This window comes from Alligator mississippiensis, chromosome 3 (genome assembly GCF_030867095.1).
Source record: "Alligator mississippiensis isolate rAllMis1 chromosome 3, rAllMis1, whole genome shotgun sequence".
Lineage (NCBI taxonomy): Eukaryota > Metazoa > Chordata > Crocodylia > Alligatoridae > Alligator > Alligator mississippiensis.
This window is the reverse complement of record NC_081826.1, coordinates 129,998,496-130,017,719: the sequence shown is the minus strand read 5'-3', so window position 1 is coordinate 130,017,719 and position 19,224 is coordinate 129,998,496. Positions and strand designations below refer to the sequence as shown.

At 45.9% G+C, this 19,224-nt stretch overlaps 1 long non-coding RNA gene across 3 annotated transcripts in view; it reads left to right on the top strand.

Annotated features, from left to right (window-relative positions):
* The window catches only part of LOC132249384 (uncharacterized), a 165,282-nt gene extending 158,805 nt beyond the window's left edge, over nucleotides 1–6,477 (top strand). For 2 of the 3 annotated variants that reach the window (XR_009460864.1, XR_009460866.1), the window contains exon 6: nucleotides 5,355–6,477. This is a non-coding gene — a long non-coding RNA (uncharacterized LOC132249384). The remainder of the gene's footprint in view (nucleotides 1–5,354) is intronic. The other variant, XR_009460865.1, reaches the window with a different exon arrangement.
* The last annotated feature ends 12,747 nt before the right edge of the window (nucleotides 6,478–19,224 follow it).

The window sequence follows — 19,224 nt, the reverse complement described above, 5'->3', positions numbered from 1 at the left end:
GTCTCTCTCCTCAGCTGAGATTACTGTGTATGACCTACTTTGAAAATGGTGTGTGAACCACAGTTCACAAATTATCTTGGAAGGGTTCCACAAAGCTTGTGTGCAAACATGCACGGTCTGGGAGGTCAGGACAAAAATGGCTTTTTCAGTGTCCTTCTAGATGCAGGGTGCTTTTTTTTTTTTTTTTTTTGCAGTGCCTTGGCTTCACAATTCATCTTTGTGCTCTGGATTGCAGTGTATTGATTTGCTGTGCAAGCCTGCTAAATTAGAGAGCCTCTGGCCAATCAGAGGACAAGTCCTCCATGCCTTTCTGCTTTCAAAACAGCTGAAGTAGTAATAAAGATGAATACAGGGTTTCAGGCTGAGCTGAGCTGTCAGCTGAAGCCCTGCAGCCGCAGTAGTAGTAGTAGTAGTAGTGATAGCAGTACCACAAGTTACAGTGGGTGCTAAGTGGCGGTGTGGTGTTCTACTTGCACAGATCATCTCTTTACTAAAATCTGTACCTTTATAGTAAAATGTGAGCTTGCAAATACCAAAGCTTCCCTCCACTTCAGGGGAATCCTTTATCATCTCAGGTATTACAAAATACTGATGGAGAAACAAAAGGATACAGCAGAAAGCAGTTGCTTAAAGAACTGTGGGTCAAAACTTCCCCAGTGTAAATGTGCTAAAGAGGAAAGTTTCCACTGAATCCAGGGACTGGGAAAGATTTTATGCAGTTGCATATCTGTTTGAAATATGAGTCTTTTTCCATTTTCCAAAGTTAACATATTAAATATGTAGCAGGCCACCCTTGTGCTTGCTGTTAGATAATATAATAAACATCAGTAACAAGGTAGAGTATTTGTACTTCTAAAGAGTGGCATTACAGTCCATTAACAGATGGAGTTAAAGAGCTTGCTTATCAGGCTTTTACTCACAGAAGACTTGCACTATTATTTTACTTTGGGTCAAGAAGTCCTTTATTGAATTAGCAATGCAAATGTGTGTTACTTATGCGTGTGGAATTTGAATGTGTTGAACAGCCTCCCTCTAAAGCACTTGGGGCTTTTTTACAGATTTACTGTAGGCAAGGGTTCCAACTTGTACTTTGAATGTTTCTTTTTGTTTGTTTTATCCACTATAAAGACATCTGTTGTACATGGCTCTCTACCCTGGCCTCTATTCAATTTCCACTGACTTCCGTGAACTCCATTATAAAACCCAAGCGCATCACTCTCTTTGCACCCCTCTTCATGTGATTCTTGAATACAGATCTGTGACATCCAGTAAAACAGAAGGATGGTAATCTCTCTTGCCACAAAGCAAGATAAAGCCATTAAAGAGAAATAATAGCCATCCTGAGCAAAGTACACACCCTCATGATGGTTGCTCCATAGCTGATTGACAGTGGTGAGTATAAGAAACCATGGTATAATAGTTTAAAAATAAGGAAAGCTGAGACAAAGACCTTTATCAGTTCTAAAAACAGAGTTATCTTTTCCATACAGTATTGGCACTAGCCTGTCTAATGCACTGCCTTTGACTATTGTTAACCAACTAAAATGATCAGTGGTAGTCAAAGGGGAAGGGAGAAGGGCATGAAAAAGGAGCTTGACTTCTGACATTTGCCAATCCTGTTCATTAAAGAACTGGCCCAAAGTCAAAAGTGCCATGTTGTTATTGTCTGACCAGGCTTTGGTACAGCTTTCTGGGTGTTCTGCAATAAAGCATTTTGATCTGACAGATGTAATAATAAATACTGTAGCCCAGCTGCCAGTTTGGCCTGGCAAGGTTATTCATAAGTATTAACTAGGAGTGTTTGCTTTAATGAAAAATGTTAATGGAAGAATAGTTTGCACATGAGATACTCTCTCTAGCAAAGGGTGGGGGTTTTTTTGTTTTTTGGGGTTTTTTAATAGCATATGTAGGATTTGCGGTGGGCTGCCTTTTGGATCCCCAGAACTCAAATGGTAAGCGTAGGATTGTAACATGTTTGTGGCTACTTAGCGGGCTGTACTGCATAATAAGACTGTTTGAAACTTCCAGGCAGCAGCAAGGAGCTTATTCAGAAGTAAGGCTTCTAGCCCTACTATGGGACCGGCTGATTCCAGTTCCATCTTGCAGAAGGCAGAGGTATACACGCATATACCCAGTGTGTGACTGTACTGTGGTCAACTCTTGACTAGTACAGCAATATCTGTACACAGGGGATCTCTCTTAAAAAAATGTTCACAATGAATTGGTAGGGAAGAAAATACTGCCAATGCAGGGTGGAAGGAAATCTTTGTTTTTCTTTCCTCCTGGTAACTGTTAGTCAGCCTGAGAGGTCCAAGCTGTTTGCTTAGCTGGGAAAGCCCCAATAGCAATGAACCAACATATCCAAAGAACTGGTCCCAAAGAAGGAATATTATGACAGCTCCGCAAAACAGCATGATACATTTTCCCCCCTTTCTTATTAAGGATAACATTTGGAAACATTTCAGAGTGAAATAACACAACAGGGAGAAAGACAAAGAGGTAAAGTTATGACTAACTGCTGCTATTGATGCTCAACATTGAAGTGCCCTATGCCCTTCTATTGCCCACAGCAATTGCCCATCATTACTGAAAAACCTGGGACAGAAGAAGCAGAAAGGTAAAACTGCAGGTGGCAGAAATGTGGTCTGATGTAGGTTTGGATGCAAGGAAAAGCATAGGCTCAGGAGGGACCTGGTGGCTGCCTATAAATACATAAGGGGTGTGCATCAGGACCTGGGGGAACATCTATTCATCAGAGCTCCCCGAGGGATAACAAGGACCAACAGTCATAAACTCCTCCAAGACTGTTTTAGGCTGGATGCCAAAATGAACATGGGCCGACAGTGTGGGGACGCGGTCAGGAAGGCCAACCACACCTTGTCATGCATCCACAGGTGCATCTCAGGCAGGTCCAAGGAGGTGATCCTCCCCCTCTATGTGGCCCTGGTCAGGCTACAGTTGAAGTACTGCGTCCAGTTCTGGGCACCACACTTCAGGAGGGATGTGGACAGCATTGAGAGGGCCCAGAGGAGGACCACCCACATGATCAGGGGGCAGCAGGGCAGGCCCTACGAGGAGAGGCTAAGGGACCTGAACCTGTTCAGCCTCCGCAAGAGAAGACTGAGGCGGGATCTAGTGGCCTGTTACAAACTAGTCAGAGGGGACCAGCAGGCATTAGGGGAGTCCCTGTTCCCCCGAGCACTACGAGGAGTGACTAGAAATAACGGTCACAAGCTGGCCGAGGGTAGATTTAGACTAGACATCAGGAGGCGCTACTTCACTGTCAGGGCAGCTAGGATCTGGAACCAACTTCCAAGAAAAGTGGTGGTGGCTCCAACCCTGGGGGTCTTTAAGAGGAGGCTAGATGAACACCTGGCCAGGGTCGTTTGACCCCAGTACTCTTTCCTGCCAGGGCAGGGGGTCAGACTTGATGATCTGTCAAGGTCCCTTCCGACCCCACAAATTATGAAACTATGAAACTATAAGGAAAAATTTCTTTACTGTCCAAGCCCCCAAGGCTTGGAAGAGACTCCCTCCAGAAGTGGTGCAGGCACCTACTCTGGACTCATCCAAGAAACATTTGGATGTTTATCTTCCTGGGGTCCTTTGACCCTAGCTAACTTCCTGCCCCTGGGGCAGGGTGCTGGACTTGATGACCTTCATGGTCCCTTCCAGCCCTAACATCTATAAATCTATGAATTTCTACAAATCCATGCCACTGTCATAAGGGAGACCATAGGACCCCACTTCTCTTTTACCTTAGAAGCTGCAAAATCACCCACTGCAAAATGCTTCTTGTCCTTAAATTGCTTTATAGACCCAGATTGCCTCCACCCAACCCTAGAATATGGCACCTATCACCGTGAGGTACTATCTTATTTTACTAAAACTCCAACTGATCCGAAATGCAGCAGGCGATCTCCTTAATATAAACATTGTTAAAAAATGTGACTCCAGTGCTCTCTGCACTGGCTCCTCACTGGACTGAATCCAATTGAAGGTCTTAGTCTTGAAACTGAAAGATCTCCCAGGAAATGGCCTCAGCTGCCTGTGAGTTTACATATTCCTCCAGGACCACAAGCATGGCCTCCTCTCACCACTACATTTCAGTGTCTAACAGGTGGACCTTTCCCAGAAGCTGGACATGACTAGGGAATGTATTTCTGCAAGGGATAAAAATGACCAGTAGACTACATCATTTTTGGGAATAGATGTCAAGCTCGCTCCTGTGTCTTCCTCTCTATAAGTTATATGTACATGCTATAATTAAGCTATTTCTCCTGTAGGCTCGTAAGGAAGGAAGAGAAGGAGCAATTGTTATTGCTATATTTATATGCCTGAGAGCTGCTCAGCCATTACAATAAAGAAAGTCATAAATTACCTAGGCAGACATGTTTTGAGATGCAGCTTAAAGTGAGATGGACAGTTGGTGCCCCAGAGAAATACAGGAAAGGTACTCTAGGCAGCAGAAGCTGTGAAGAAGAAGGCTTTCTCACTAAGAGCAGGTGAGGCTGTGTGTGGTCAAAAATGGAAGGTGGCTATACATCCATAGATTAACTCATCTTGACTTAGGGGGAATCCTCACAACATGTGGGACATACAGAAAACTGGTGAAGGGAATTTGCATATACCCCTCTGCCTGATGGTTATTTCAGCAAAAGAGATTCAGAAATTTGGCCTGTAGGGCATTTTCCGTAATGTTCCTCCTAAAAGAAGTTCACTGAACCACACTTGAGAGGGTGGGGTAAATTTGCACTGCAGGCTGAGGTGAAATGGCCACACAGCTCCCAGGAATGTTAATAGGGGATTTGTAGCATAGCCCTCATGCCTGATGCATGACAATGTTTGTGTATGGATCCATGGCTCTATGGGACATGGAATCCTGGTGGGTGAATTTTTGGGGGCAAGCTGCTGAAATAAAATGTTGTGCTTCTTGGCCACAAAGCTCACGTCTGCAGAACAGCAACACTCTCTTTTAGATTCTGTGCAGACTTCTTGCTGGTGCATTGCATTAATATTAAATTAACAACACACTACTCACATGGAACTTACAGTCTAAAAAAAGCTCACATTATGCTGTAAGCCTTTTATTACAAAATAATAGCAGTCGTGAGGTTAAAGTTTGTTCATACAGTTTTCTATAGAACATCTGTACATTTTTATGGGAGATGAAAGCAAGGTTCCATGTGTAGCTTAGTCATAGGAATATAGATAATGAATAGTTTATTGAATTTTCCTTTTGTTTTTAATATTCACTTACATTCATAGAGAGCCTTTCCATGTAAAGCATACCAGATCATTTTTGAGAGAGCTTTGATTTCTATAATTCTAATGTTTCTGTTCACATTCTGCAGAGATTGTATGCCTGATATGAAAGGGACTCAGGCCTTCAGGATCTTGCTTGTAACTGGAGGCATAACTCAGAAGGGCTCTGAAGTGGACTGTGGTCTGCATTTGAGATAGGAAAGAAGAACCAGTGGATCCATGTGAAGCAAGACCTTGAAAAGCTTTATTAGGACCAGATTCACTGAAAATATTAACCAGCATCTATGGAACCATGAAAGCCCATGCAGACTTCAAAATCCAAATAATTCAGGGCTTTTGTGGCCCTCCATGTTACAGAAGATGGGCAGAAAATTTTTAAATTGAATCTGGCACTAAATAAGCAAAAGAATTGTGTAATCAGTGCTTGGTTTAATAGGAAGCCAGGGAAGCTCTTTAATATTAGAATGATACGATGGGAAAGTATCGTCCTGGATAAAGTCCTGGCAGCTGAGCCTGGCAGAAATTTGCCTGCAAGCAAAACTAGCGGGGAGTCCAGAAAACAGGGTATTGTACTAATTAACCTGGACAAAACAAGAATAATTACCAGAATCTCAACATCTTGTCAGAAAAACATATAGTATACCTCAGTCTGCAAATGCTGTGAGAATGCCTAATGCAGTATCTTAACACTAACACACACACTCATGCACATCTCTCCATCCTCCAACACTCTCCTCTTTACTCAGAGGGGCAGCCTATTAAGAAGCCCTTGAAACTGATTTTTTTCCTTATTTGATTCCTGTTTTTCAGAGCCCCTGCATTGTGCCAGTACACAGTTCCAGAAATCCTCAATACCCTTCCAGGTGTAAGCTACCAGTGGAGGTTACTAGAAAGTAGTAGAGGTACCTCTGTTTCCTGTTGGACTGATAACCTGGCTTTAAGCAGGGATCCTGGAATAGTTGTGCCAAAAGATTAAAAACTTAGGGCTGGTGTGCACAAGTCACTGGGGCCAGAACCATTAATTATATGATCATTGTATAAGGACCTGCACTCAAAAGTGACTCCATCACTATGAACACAGAAACCTAAAGGAGCCGTGGGACAAGGCAGGCAATCCATCAGGCAGGAGTCTCAAGTACTCTCACACACAACATTTTTATGCAACATGGAATGTTTCTTCTTTTGTATGATAAAAATCCTTTCCGTATTTTATCTTTGTGTGCTTTGGCGTTTTTGTGGATTCGGGAACTCTTGACCATCAGAGGGATCGCTACATGGAAGTGGCTGTCATTGATCCCCATGGAATATTTAAAGAAAGCACAGAATTCCAGGGGTGACTGTAAATGCCATTAGATCAGCCCCAGCTTTGGGGATTTGTGGAAGAGTAGACAAATAAATCTAGGTATATTCTGAATACATCAAATAACTGAACCCAGACATGATGGTGAGGTCACCCAAGGGAGCATGTAGGCATTTCAATGAACAGAACATGTATTGTACACTGAAATCAAAGTTATCTAATAATGACTACCCTGCGGCTAAATGGATGCTTTTTTTCCACAGCTGAATCCTCAGAAGGATGATGTAGTGTTTGTTCATTCATTGTCATGTGCCTAGTTAAAACAATCAAGATGCAAAAAAAAGAGAAATTAAACAACATGGTTATTTTGAGTGCTTTGGCCAACTTGGTACACAATGAAGTCATAGGTAAAATGGGGCTCTACCTTTCTGTTTGTGGCTGGCTGTGTACTGGTTAAAACTGGGTACTGTTCCTGGGGATGCTGGATAGTGCCTGTAATTCTGATTTTATTTCATTATGGGTTTAAAACCTGGACTAGATCTTCTGAAAGTTTAATACACTGTCAGAGCAAACCTGGGTCCAGGTCTGAGTGAGCCTGGGTGGCGTAATAGCTCCATGTCTTGTGCTCATAGATCTGAAGTCTGGACATGAAATCAGATAAAACATGATGCTGTCACCTGAGTGGAACAGGTATATAACACATGGTATACAGAAGCCCACAGCATGGCCTATTTGGGGAGGAGAAAATCCCTGCAGAAAAAAGCTGGAGGGCTGCATAAATTCTAATTTGTTTCCTTCACAACAACTTATTGAGGAGTAGGAAAAGCAGTCATCCAACCCATGACTCCTACACACAGTGCTGCAGGTAAGGCTTGTGGCCACTCTAAATGTAAGATATCCCAAGATTTGTGGGACAATCCCTTGGAGCACAGGCCCAAGGTTTATTGCAGGGGCTCAGTACTTCCTTGCTCCTGTTGTGGACCCAATCAAGCTCCCCTTGCTGGACACTCACCAGACTGTTGTGTTTAGGTCCCAGACCTACGTGCTTTATTTTTTTGAAGTGTCTCTGGGGCTATATGCACACAACTGAATTACCTCAAGGGTGTGACTTTACCCTGCATTGGCCACTCTGTGGTAATTTCATGCCTGAATGCCTTTATGCTGCAGTAAATGTGCAGCAGTTAACCCCTAAATTAACCCCTCTTATTGGTTCTGTAATTTCTTATGAGTGGGATATGTGACATGCAGAGGCCTAATGGCAAATTTTCGTGCCGTGAGCTGGGGGGAAGTCTTACTAGAAGCTCAAAAGACACCGGCTGCTGCTGCTGGCACAGCACAGTCTCCCCTCACAGTATGGAGGCTGCTGCCACCACTGTTGCTGCTGCATGGGCTGTCCGCACACCAGCATAGGTGCTGCTATTGTTATTGTTGTTGATGCCTTGGGCACTCAAACACTTGCAGCCATTCCTGCTGCCACTGCTGCACAAGCTCTCCAGGGGCTGTCATTCTAGTGCACCCTCTAAATCAGCTCCTGAGGGGGATCACCCCTAGCTACACTCCTGATGATATGTGACAGGGCGCTCCTTGGCCCATGTCTGATTTATTACGCACTGAAGATTGGCATTATATATAGAATTCATAATATCTGCTGGAATTCAGATTATTATTGCTCCTTCCTCCTAGAATACTTGAAGAATGCCCTGCTTGCGTACGCCCCTACAGACCATCTATCAGGCATGGTTTGTGTGATATAGAAGAGGGAAGACCACAGTGTTGAGAGGGGGATCAGCATTACTTCACCCACACCCTTAGAAGTTGCCCAGCCTTTGTAGCTAGGAAAAGAGTTGCGCTAGAGCTCTCTCAGGAGCTCTGCCCTTCTACCAGTCACCTCTGCTTACTCAGACACCCAAATCACACATCTTCAGACTCAAAGGGCGATTCCACACATGTAAGCACGTGCACTTGCAGCAGCTCAAATAGAAGCAGTGCAAATTTGAGCTGGGGCTTTTTGCCTCAGCGCATGTGCCCAGACATGTACTTTGGTGTGGGCCAAATTATGCCACTTGGGGCAAAATAACCCTGCCTAGCTTCTCCTGGATCTGCAGCCAGAGGGAGCTAGAGCCCAGGGCCAGCACCTGAGATGGCTCTAGCAGTATAAAATCCTGTCCTGGCCCGCAGCTCGGGGCTACTTGCCCTCAGGAGCTTCTGGGGTCTCCTGCCCCTTCTGCAGGCAGAAAGAGACCCTGGCAGACATGACCCTTGAGTGCACCAGGCTGCAGCCCCTCCACCACCACCTCCAGAACCTCCTCCTGAAGTTCTGGTTGAATTTCACCCCCCACCTTTTTGTTTTTGGTCACCCCATCCACAGCCCCAACAAGTCCTGGGACCTCCTGATCAACCTCCTCCAGGCCCTGGCCAAGTGGGCCCTGTACTTGACCAGGAAGGAGGCTCTGGCCAGGAAGGTGCCTGGGGACTGTGGGGCTGCTTTCCTCTCACTTCTCCATGCATGTTTCCAGGCAGTGCACCCCAGCTTCTGCACTCCTGTTCCAGCCTGCTGCCAAGCCATGGTCGGGGGACAGCCTGGGGAGGGACCCTGCACTGCCTGTGGGCCCCTCCCCCACCATCACTGTCAGAGCCTAAAGGTGCCTTGCCTGCCCCAGCTGCCTCGGCAGGCAACCCCCTACCTTCACCTCCACTTTCACCTGAAGCACACCGTGAGTGGCTGAACTGGATGGCTGCTACCATCGCTGCTGCTGCCACTGCCATCTGTTCTGCTGCTGCCCCCTCTCAGGAGAGAGGGAGATTCCCTGCTGCGCCACCTTGCACCACTCAGCACTACACCTGCACTGGATTACTCCTTAATTGACTGATTGCTTCTGCCCTCTCCCATAGCTGCCTCACTGCATCTGATCCTGCTTTGTTTTCCTGCCTGCTGCCCTGCTGCTGAGTGCCTGGCTGGAGGTCTGAGGGGCTCCTGGACTGATCTGTAACAAATAAAGCCCCTCCACCGTTCCAGCCATCTTTTACATATACCTCATCAGCCGTCCCTGTGTATTTTTGCCCTTGTGTGGTAACTCCTGTGGTCCACTCCCCCTGACCTGGTGTTTGTTGTGTGGCTGAGTAAGCCAGCTCGAGTCTCCCCAGGCCTTGTAAGTGTGTGTTTCACTCTCCCCCACATTACCCAAGCATAGGTCTCGCTGTTTTTTTTCCTGTGGGGCTGTAGCTCAGTGAGCTTCAGTCCCCTTCCCCCACCTATTTCTCCCCACAAGCCCATCCTGCTCCTATTAAGTTCATCAGCCCCACTGTATATTTTGGTTTTCTTTATTGTTTTCCTCTCCCTCATATGAAAGCAATGACAGGGCAGGAACCTTTGCGGGGGCAGGGGGGCAGATACCCCCACAGAGCTTCCTCCAACCCCTACTATGGGGGCAGATCCCAGCCCAGCCCCCTAAAGGATGCATGCCCCTGCAGCCCCCCACCCCAGAGGCAGAGTCCAACCAACCTCCTCCAGGGGTAGAGCAGCCTGCAACCTCTGCTGCAGGGGCAGGCAGGACTCCAGCAAGGAGCCAACAGGGCCAGGGAGTCTCCCCTGGCCAGGCCTCCCCTCCCCCCAGAGGAGTTCCCAAGCCACCTCCCCAACCATCAGAGACCAAGGGCAAGGGCAGTGGTAAGGGCTCCTCTTCAGCCCCCTCCACAGCTGGGGGTGGGAAGGGCAAGGGCCCTGCCCCCAAGCCTAGACCACTGGCATCTGAGGGGATCAGGCATGCTACACCAGTCAGCACACCAATTCAGCCTGTCCCTGGCCCTAGCCCTGGCCTCACCAACGTGGCCCCCCCAGTGGGGGAACCACAGCTATGCACAGGCGGCTGTGGGGCAACCCAAAGCCATGGGGCCTAGACCCTCCACCGTGGCCCTTCCAGCTTGGGCGGTGGGGTTCCCTTTCCGGCACTCACCCGCAGGCACAGGGTGAACTGCCAACTACCCAAACGGGAGAACCTGCACTTTGAGATCTGGGTGCAGGCCCTGGCTCAGGTAGTGGGAGCCCCCAAGATTGTGGCAGCCTCCTGCTTTCATGGCAAGGGGGTCTTTTTCCTTGCCTCAGAGGCAGCTGCATAAAAGGCAGTGGAGAGGGGGCTTGTGGTAGAGGGCGAGTACACCCCCCTTGAGCCCCTAGAAAAGCTGGGTACCAGGGTGGTCCTTAGCTCCGTCCCTCCCTATATCCCTAATTGGGCCCTACTCCCCCAGTTGCAAACCTTCGGGAGAGTTATCTTTCCAGTGGTGGCCCTCTCACTGGGCTGCTGAGACCCCGACCTCCACCACGTGCGCTCCTTCTGTCACTAGGTTATGATCCAGCTGGTGGCGGGAGTTTTGCTGTAGGCTGAGGGGTGCTTGTGATTCCTTTTCAGGGGGCCCTGGTGAGGGTTTTCTGTGCTGGGGGACCTGCAGTGCTTCTGGTGCTGTGCCCCGGGGCACTTGCCCAGCTGTGAGTGGGGAGTTGGGGGCACAAGCGGGGACAGGGGAACAAATGTGGGGTGGGGGAAATGAAAGGGTAGTGGGGGAAGGAACAGGGAGCTGGGGCCAGGTGGGCCCCCCATGATTCCCTCCCTCCCTTCCCCAGCCCCTCCAACCCCTTACTTACCTGCCACGAAGCCGGGTCCAGGTCCCTGCAGCCTGCACCACTGCTTGTCCCGCATGGGTAGGCAGCGTGCTTCAGCACTAGGGTATAGGCCAACCATAGAAATGCTCTGGCTGGCTACCAGAGTGTCTCTGCAGAGGACCGAGCCTCTGGTTGCCTCTGCGACTATTCCTGCCCTGCTTTTTTTCCCCTAAGGTATTTTTTGACCCCTGGATATCCAGGTACCTAAGTTTGCCCCTGCATTTTGTTCTCGCACATGCCTTTTGCAGCATTTCAAAGGGGTTTGAGATGCTGCAAGAGGCATGTGCGCGTTTGTCTGGATGCGCCCAACGAGGGCATTCTGTAGAGCTACAGCTTGGAGAAGATTATGGCACTTGGGATCAGGCCTCTGCTCTGGCAGTCTGGCATGCTATAGGGAAACTAGCAGCTACTTCCCTAGCTTCTGACAGAAACTTTAGAGGGCAGGATCTAGCTGGGTCTCCTCCCCTACCCCACCCCCAAAAAAAGAGCTAGTTGTGATTTTTATGTGGAGCAGTAGCCTGGCAAAAATACAGGCTTTTTATTTAGTGAAATATCCTTTGGAAAACTGTAAAATCATATTGGGTTTTCATATTTATTTTTCAGTCACTTCAGGATTATATGTGATCAGCTTTAGGGCCTTGTAGAAGCCAGAAGAATATAAAGGTTGTCAGAAAACTGGAAGCTTCATGCCAAGCTGTCCTGATTTAACTGGCAGGCCATTTAAAGTCCCTGAGATTTGGGGAAAAGCAGGACTTTTTAGAACTGGCACTCATAAGGAGAATGCTGCTGTTTTCTGACTGGAGCCCATGGGAGTAGAGCAGTATGATTTATTCTTGTTATTTAGGAGTTCTGTTATTTCTAAAAAGATAAGGTTCCCCAGGGATCACAGCGCTATCTGACCATTTGCTTTCCAAATTGCTAAGCTTCAGATTAAAGTAGCCTTGTTTCTTGAAAGACACTACTGCCTTTAGGCTTTCATAAAATCTGTGTAAATATATTCATGTTCATTTGAAAAGAACCAAAAAAATCAACATGAGGGGGAAAAAGAAAGGAACAAATTCTTAGTTTCATCCACTAGATCATTTCACATGCTATAAAATAAGATAATGGACCACCGACCTTCAACCCGTGTGAAGAGTTGTAGTGAGCGAGAGATACATAGGCTAGGATCCTATTTGGACCAATCAAATTATTTCTCTAATCCAAGATATTTTCTTATTCTAATAATAAATGCTGAAATATTGAGTTAGTACAACATACAAAGATACCCATTAATACACACAACATGGATTACTTGGAACTCTATTCAGTATACAATGACTACATTGTTTCCCTTCTTTTTCCACAAACATATAAAAGAGCATCATGCTACAGGCAGCACATTTTAGCTTGAAGTGGAACTGGCAGAGGATTTCAATGGAAAGTTGATTTATTTCAGGGGATTATGGGAGTTCAGGGATAAAACTGGCACCCAGCCACAGGGAGAGCCCTTGACCTAGAAGCAGGAACAGTATTCAAGGCTGCAGAGGTACAGAACTGAACAGAACGCTTTAATTTAGTACAGAGCATAACCTGGATCCTCTCTCTGAGAGAAGATGAAAGAAACAATTTTCACTTCTTAGTAGGACATTGGAAGCTGTATCCAAAGCTCTTTGCCTTCTTTACATCTCATTCTGCCGGATTGCAGGATGCAGTTGTTTGTGACAGAGGGCATTTAATTTTTTTCTCCCTTCTTAACTGGGAAAAGTAAATTGAGATGCCACTCAGAACACAGGAGTGGGGGAGAGAATTAATTCACTTTTCCTAACAGACAAAACAAGCTAACAGGCCATCCCAGTAACTCACTGAATCAATGTATGAAACGTAATTTCATCCTCTTTTTTCACTCTAGGCTTTCAGCTGTAATTATAAAGACGTCAAATCCCCCTGGTGACATTAGCTGGTTAAAAAAATTTGGATCACAGGAATGAAGCAACCCATAGTCTGTTTTCTGCAGCATTGTTCACCCTCCAGAGAAGATCATTCTATATAAAATACCATTCTGTAACTATGCTCTATTAATTTTAGTAGTAGTTTTCTGTAAGCTTCACATCAGGATTCAAATCATCATCCCTATTCCATAGTCAAGGGGTACAACGCATAATAACAAGGCAGCAGAATAAGTCATCCTTTAAAATGATATTTTGAAGCATTTATCTAGACCATTCGCTAAATTAAACATTCCATAATAATTGCATTTACTGAAACTTCCTAAGGATTACTAAGCTTCTAACTCAACTGGTCTTGGAATCTCTCTCAGATGTCAGTAGCCAAATTAAAGGCTTTATTTGCAGCTCTTAGGCAGAACTTCCATTGATATATGTAATTATTTCATCTGAGTAAGGACTCCGGGTCTGAGCCCAGTATTTCTAGATAGAAAGCATGAGTGATACAACACTGCAAAATGCCAAATGATTTCAATGTATTACATATTTACTCATCCTGGCATCCCACAACAACACTGTGCATTGCTGTAAAATTCATATGCTAAAAACTTCTTGGTGTGTGTTGATGACCTTGTATTTGAAAAATAAAGCTTTAATGATTTGTCGTTACTAAGTCTGTTGTTGGTTCTGAACTTTTGGCTTTTGTTAAACTTTCAGGTTCATAACATGAGAAACTAATATTGCTGGCTAGGATAAGGGAGAACCTGGGCTTTATGCAGCTTTGTTTTTGGATTCCACACACCTTTAGCTGTTCTGGGGCTATCCCTGTTTGGGAGAAAATTGTCAGCTGCAAACTGAGCTGGGATCGTCAGCGTACCAAAAACATAAGGAGGTTAGAATGGGACTAATAAGTCTATTTGATAGATAGACTGAATACCTATCTGATATCCGAACCAAGGGGCTTTCCTCCCTGCTTTGATTTGCACTGGTGGGGGGCGGGAGGGATTAGGATCTGACCTTTGGCATTTGGCTTGGTTGCCTGATCTATGATACTATCAGTTGAATTGTGCCATTTTCTCATAGCATACTAATCATGGTTATCAACTGGATTTTGTATGTGTAGTAAAGACATAGCCAGCAAACCCATTCTGTAATGGGCAATTTGAACTAGGCTCACGATGGACAGTAGGTGTCAACAGCCAGATTCAGGATAATCATCACTAAACTGCCACTGAACCCTGGAAGCACCAAACTCTCTGACTTTACAGATCCCTTGGCACCTAGAGTTGGATCTCTTCACATACTCAGAACTGTCCCAGTCTCACAGGCTGTCACCCAGTGTGAGTGCCCAGCTCACAGTGGATCCAGAAACATGGTGTTCCTTAGTCCAGATCCCCACAGAGGTTTTCCATGGTAGGTGCTCACCCAACATGCTGAATACATATTGATAGGATCAAGCCCCTTATAAAATGCAGTTGGTGCTGCCATTTGGTTTGTTTTTGTTTGTTTGTTTGTTTTTAAATGAAGATGTTATCCTTTTATATAAAATACCCTAGTGTTTAGAGCACTTGCCCAGAAATTCATGACTTAGGCCAATGGGGTGCGAGGGTGGGTGTGCTGAGGGCAAGTGTCCACCCCTTTTGTTAAAGTTCTGCCGCTGTGCAGAAAACGGCATTGAGCCAGAGAGTGAATTCCTCGGTTGACTGGTGGTTAGGGCTCTCTCCAGGGAGGTGGAAGCTGTGGGTTTGGGTCCTCTGCAGCTGAAGAAAGAGTAGAACCTAGGTCTCCCACTTCCTAGCTTAGTGAGCAAGCTACTCGACTATTACACAAGGAGGCATCACCACTGCTGGCTCTGTCTTTACAACAAAATAGCAGTTGGCAACTACATTTTGTAGAGATCCTGTCCAGTTGTTGTGGGCAGCATATGTGTAGTAAGCACTCTAATAGTACTAGTTCCTTTGGATGATAGACAGGGGAATTATAAGTATATGGATTTGAATCAGAAAATAGGTGCCAAACTGCTCAGTCCATCAGAACTAGGATATTTTGGGGTACCTAATTATTAGGGGTGCACCAATAGAGATTTTTTGGGCCAATACAGGTAGCCGATTTTTAAGGAGGTATATCGGCCGATACCAATCCGATTTCCAATATGCAGTCAGACAGCTTGAAGAGCAGTGTCCAGCTGGTAAATCTGTTGTAGTTGAAGGGGAGGGAGAAGAGAAGGGGTTTGGGGGTGGGGGAGGGAGATCAAGGCCCCAGCAGTGAGGGAGGGAGTAGGGCTGGGGGATAATTAGGTGCTGCCCAGCCGGGGTGGGACTGGACGCGGGATGGAACCGTGGCTTGTCTGGGGGATGCAGGGAGGGGAGGGGAACAGCTCCCACCACTGTGCACACAGAGCGGGCTGCCACTGCTGGCTGGGGCCAAGGCTGTGCTGAGCTTTTCCCAGTGGGGCTAGGCCAAGCTGTGCTTGGGGTGGGCAGTGGGGTGCTGTGAGGGGGACTATGGGGGGGGAGCTGCAGCCATCCCAAAATTCACCACAGTCCTCCCAACCCAGTGCTGGTGCCACTCCTCCCTGCTCCTTCTAGATAAGCCGCGGCTCTGTCCTGTGCCCCACCCTGGCTGGGCAGCACTTGCCACAGCCCCTGCCCCAACCCCATTCCCTCCCTCACTGTGGGGGCTTCAATCTGCACCCCCATACCCCTTCCCTCCCCCTCCCCTTCCACCACAAGAGACTTACCAGCTGGATGGATGCAGCTCTCCAAGCTGTTGGGCTGTGTTCCTTGCTTCCTACATGCTATGCTGCAGCTGTGCACATGTACAGGGCATTTATTGGCCACATTATTGGCCACATCAGACAAAAAAAAAAAAGATTTCTGATACAGTCAATTTTCTTTATATCGGTGCTAATCCGATATTAGATCGATGTATCTACTAATTGTCTTTGAAAGCTGACATGTGAGGTGCCTGTGGAGTTTACGGCCTCCAGGGTTAGGTCGCAGCTGAGTGGGAAACTTTTGGGGTCACAATTTTGGACGTTGCAACGTAAATTCCTGTCAACTCTTACTTTAGGTGCCAAAGGCTATGAGTGTCTGAACAAGTAAACTAGGATGTGAACTTACAGTGCAACAGCTGCTCAGCGGTAACCGCCCATGTGCATGCTCTTTTCCCACAGTAAATGTGAGGTAGCTTACCTTGCTTATACTAATGACTATTAAATCCTGATCTCATTTACCATAAAGTAGGCATGTAGTCAGTGACTAGGGAGTGGCTGACACACTCTGAGTCAGTGATTCTCAACCATGGCGACATTGCACCCCAGAGTACCATGAGATCCTTTTCAGGGTGCCATGCAATATTATCACAGTTAGATGTGCAAACACCTATGCATGATTTACAAGATAAAACTCAGAGATTTCAAATAAGAATCGCTAGTGTCAAAACCTATTCTGACCTGTTGTGGTCGGATTTGTTTGCAACAAAAGAATTGCTTTATTATTTTTCTATAGTCAAGAAACAAGCGCAAGCAAAGGGCTGACATTTTCAGCAGAGTGCCTGGAGCCTAACAAGGTTGAGAATCATTGTTCATACCCTTGCTTTGCCCTGTAGTAACTTGTGTGCCCATATCCTGAGTACTCCTTTGGATCTGGCCCTTAGGCCTTGATCCAGTAAATGACTTAAGTACAATGTGGATCCAAACATGAGCAAATGTGTGGGTTAAACCCTGACCGCATTTGTCAGCAGAGTGAATATGGAAACCCCGCCCAATGTGGTATATATTCCGCTGCCCTGATCACACACTGGGGGCTGCCAACGTTTTTCTCCAATGTACTCGTTTCTTCAAAAGGATGGTGTCAGGCCTTGAAAGGTCTGATTGTGATCTGAGCTACATGGAATATGTGTGCCAGCCCTGCACATCAGAAAATAATTAGCTACCAGTTGATTTTATGAGTATACAGCAGTGCATGCCCTTGCATCTGTTTAAGCACAAACAGGTTGGGTGAGAGCCAGCCCACTATGTCATTCAGAAATCACTCAGAACCAAGGAGCCTCACATAGTTATGCTTGCTGAGTTCAGCACCATGTGGTGCAAACACAACCAGTATTCAACTGACCCTTGAGAGAATCTCTTAAAGGTGCAGCTCCCCACACTCCTAACCTCCTCTATGGTGGATGCTTATCACAGAAATCAATATTATTACTGTTATTTATATTGTATGGCACACAGGAGCTCTGGTCATGAGCCAAGACCATCTTGTGCTAGGTGCTGTACAAGCCATTCTTGAATAATCCCTTGAAGGTACCTCCAGCTGGTTGCAAATACCTGAAATCTTATCATAAACCTTTTAATCCAGAGCATTTGTGATAGCTCAGAAGGCCTCTTCCTATAAAGCCTTCAGTGACCCAGGAGATATCAAGGGTATCATTGTGGGGGTGGGGGAGGAGGAGAAGCAGGAAGTACATCTCTATTTTTTAAAGGTCACAAAAATTTGCTTGTGTGTTGACTGCTTTTTGCAGCCCAGTTAGTAGGGACATTCTGTGCAGAGAGCTGTGCTTTAACTCCTTTCAGCTTGCCTTGTAAACTCCCCCTCTTGGCATTAGAACCGATAGGCTGGTAATGAAATACATGGCAGCTGTGCTGTCGGGCCAACAAGGTCACTTTTAATTCGTGGCCTTGTCTGTGGTTCTGTGGGGAAAACATAATTATGAAATCTCTTGGGAAATGTCTGTCTCACTGTGGCTAGACTCATTGCTAGTAGTATTTATATAGCATCTTTTTACCAAGGGGGGGGAAGGGAAGAAATGCTTTTACTTGCTTTTACGTGCAAAGGAGATAAGTAACTGATCCTAATGCGTTTCATTTATAATGCCACTCTTTAATGTCTCTTAATTTGGGCAAAAAATAGGAGAACTAATGGCAGTCCCACTAAATTAATAAAATCTGAGCTACTTCAGCTTTAGTGAATAATTTGTCTTCAACTTGATTTACTAACATCCTGGCTGACAAGGCTTCCTATTCTGTGCATTCATTTTGTACTTAGAAAGGGATTGTTTATAATTTACAGTTTAAGTCTGAGTGCTATTATTTCACACTGTCAAAAAGCATCTGTTACACTAGATAGCTCTTCGTATGTCAGTGCCACAGAAATAAAGCACACCAGCAACGTTAGCAGCTAGTGTTATGAGCACCATAAGCTGCTCAACAGTTGCATGTAATTCTTTCTGAAAGGCTAACCAGGAAAGTGGCATAACAAACAGGAAACACGGTGGCTTCGTTTACTGTGGCATCCTGTTGTCCCTTTGGAGGCCTTTCATACTACAGATGAGATGGATGATCCAGTCACAGCCCTGTGCTCCCCTGACTGGCTAAACCTGAGTTAAAAGTTGTAGTGTGCACTCGGTCTAGCAATGAACCCATAACCTGGTTAAAGCCAAATGCATTCTAGAGTTTTAACCCAATTACAGGAATCAGGTTAGGTTCCATCTCTGCTGTTGCTGTAAGTGGGTTATAATTAGGTTCCATGACATAATTATAGCCATAGTACAGACAAGGCCTAAATCAGCTTCAGGTGTGATTGTGTTAGCCTGGACAGATTGTTTAAAAGCATTTAAAAGCAGGCCTGAACATGCTTTGGTTTTGCTTATATAGATGGGCTCAAACCCCGCCCTGAATAGATTTAGAAATCCATGCTACAACTCTCAAGAGAACCGCACAGCACCTTTAAGAGAGTTGTTATACCTGGAGTATGGAAACACTAGTTCCGTCAACATAGTACAGACCACGCTGCCTTCTGATGACAGTTTCAGGACATGATGACTATTCTTTCTATCCTGGCTGGTCTTGCAGCACAGTCAGTTGTTAAGTAGCTTTGCAGTATCTCTGCTTTGCAGATGGTGGGACTGAGGCACAGAGAGGAGAAAGGCCTGGTTTTCAAAAGGCCCGAACACTGCCGGTTCCATTGATTTCACTGAGCTTCTGAGTGCTCAGAATTTAAAGAAATCAGGCCCTACGTAACTTGTCTAAGACCACACAATTAGTCCATGGCAGACAGTGGGTGATGTACTTTTTCCAGGTA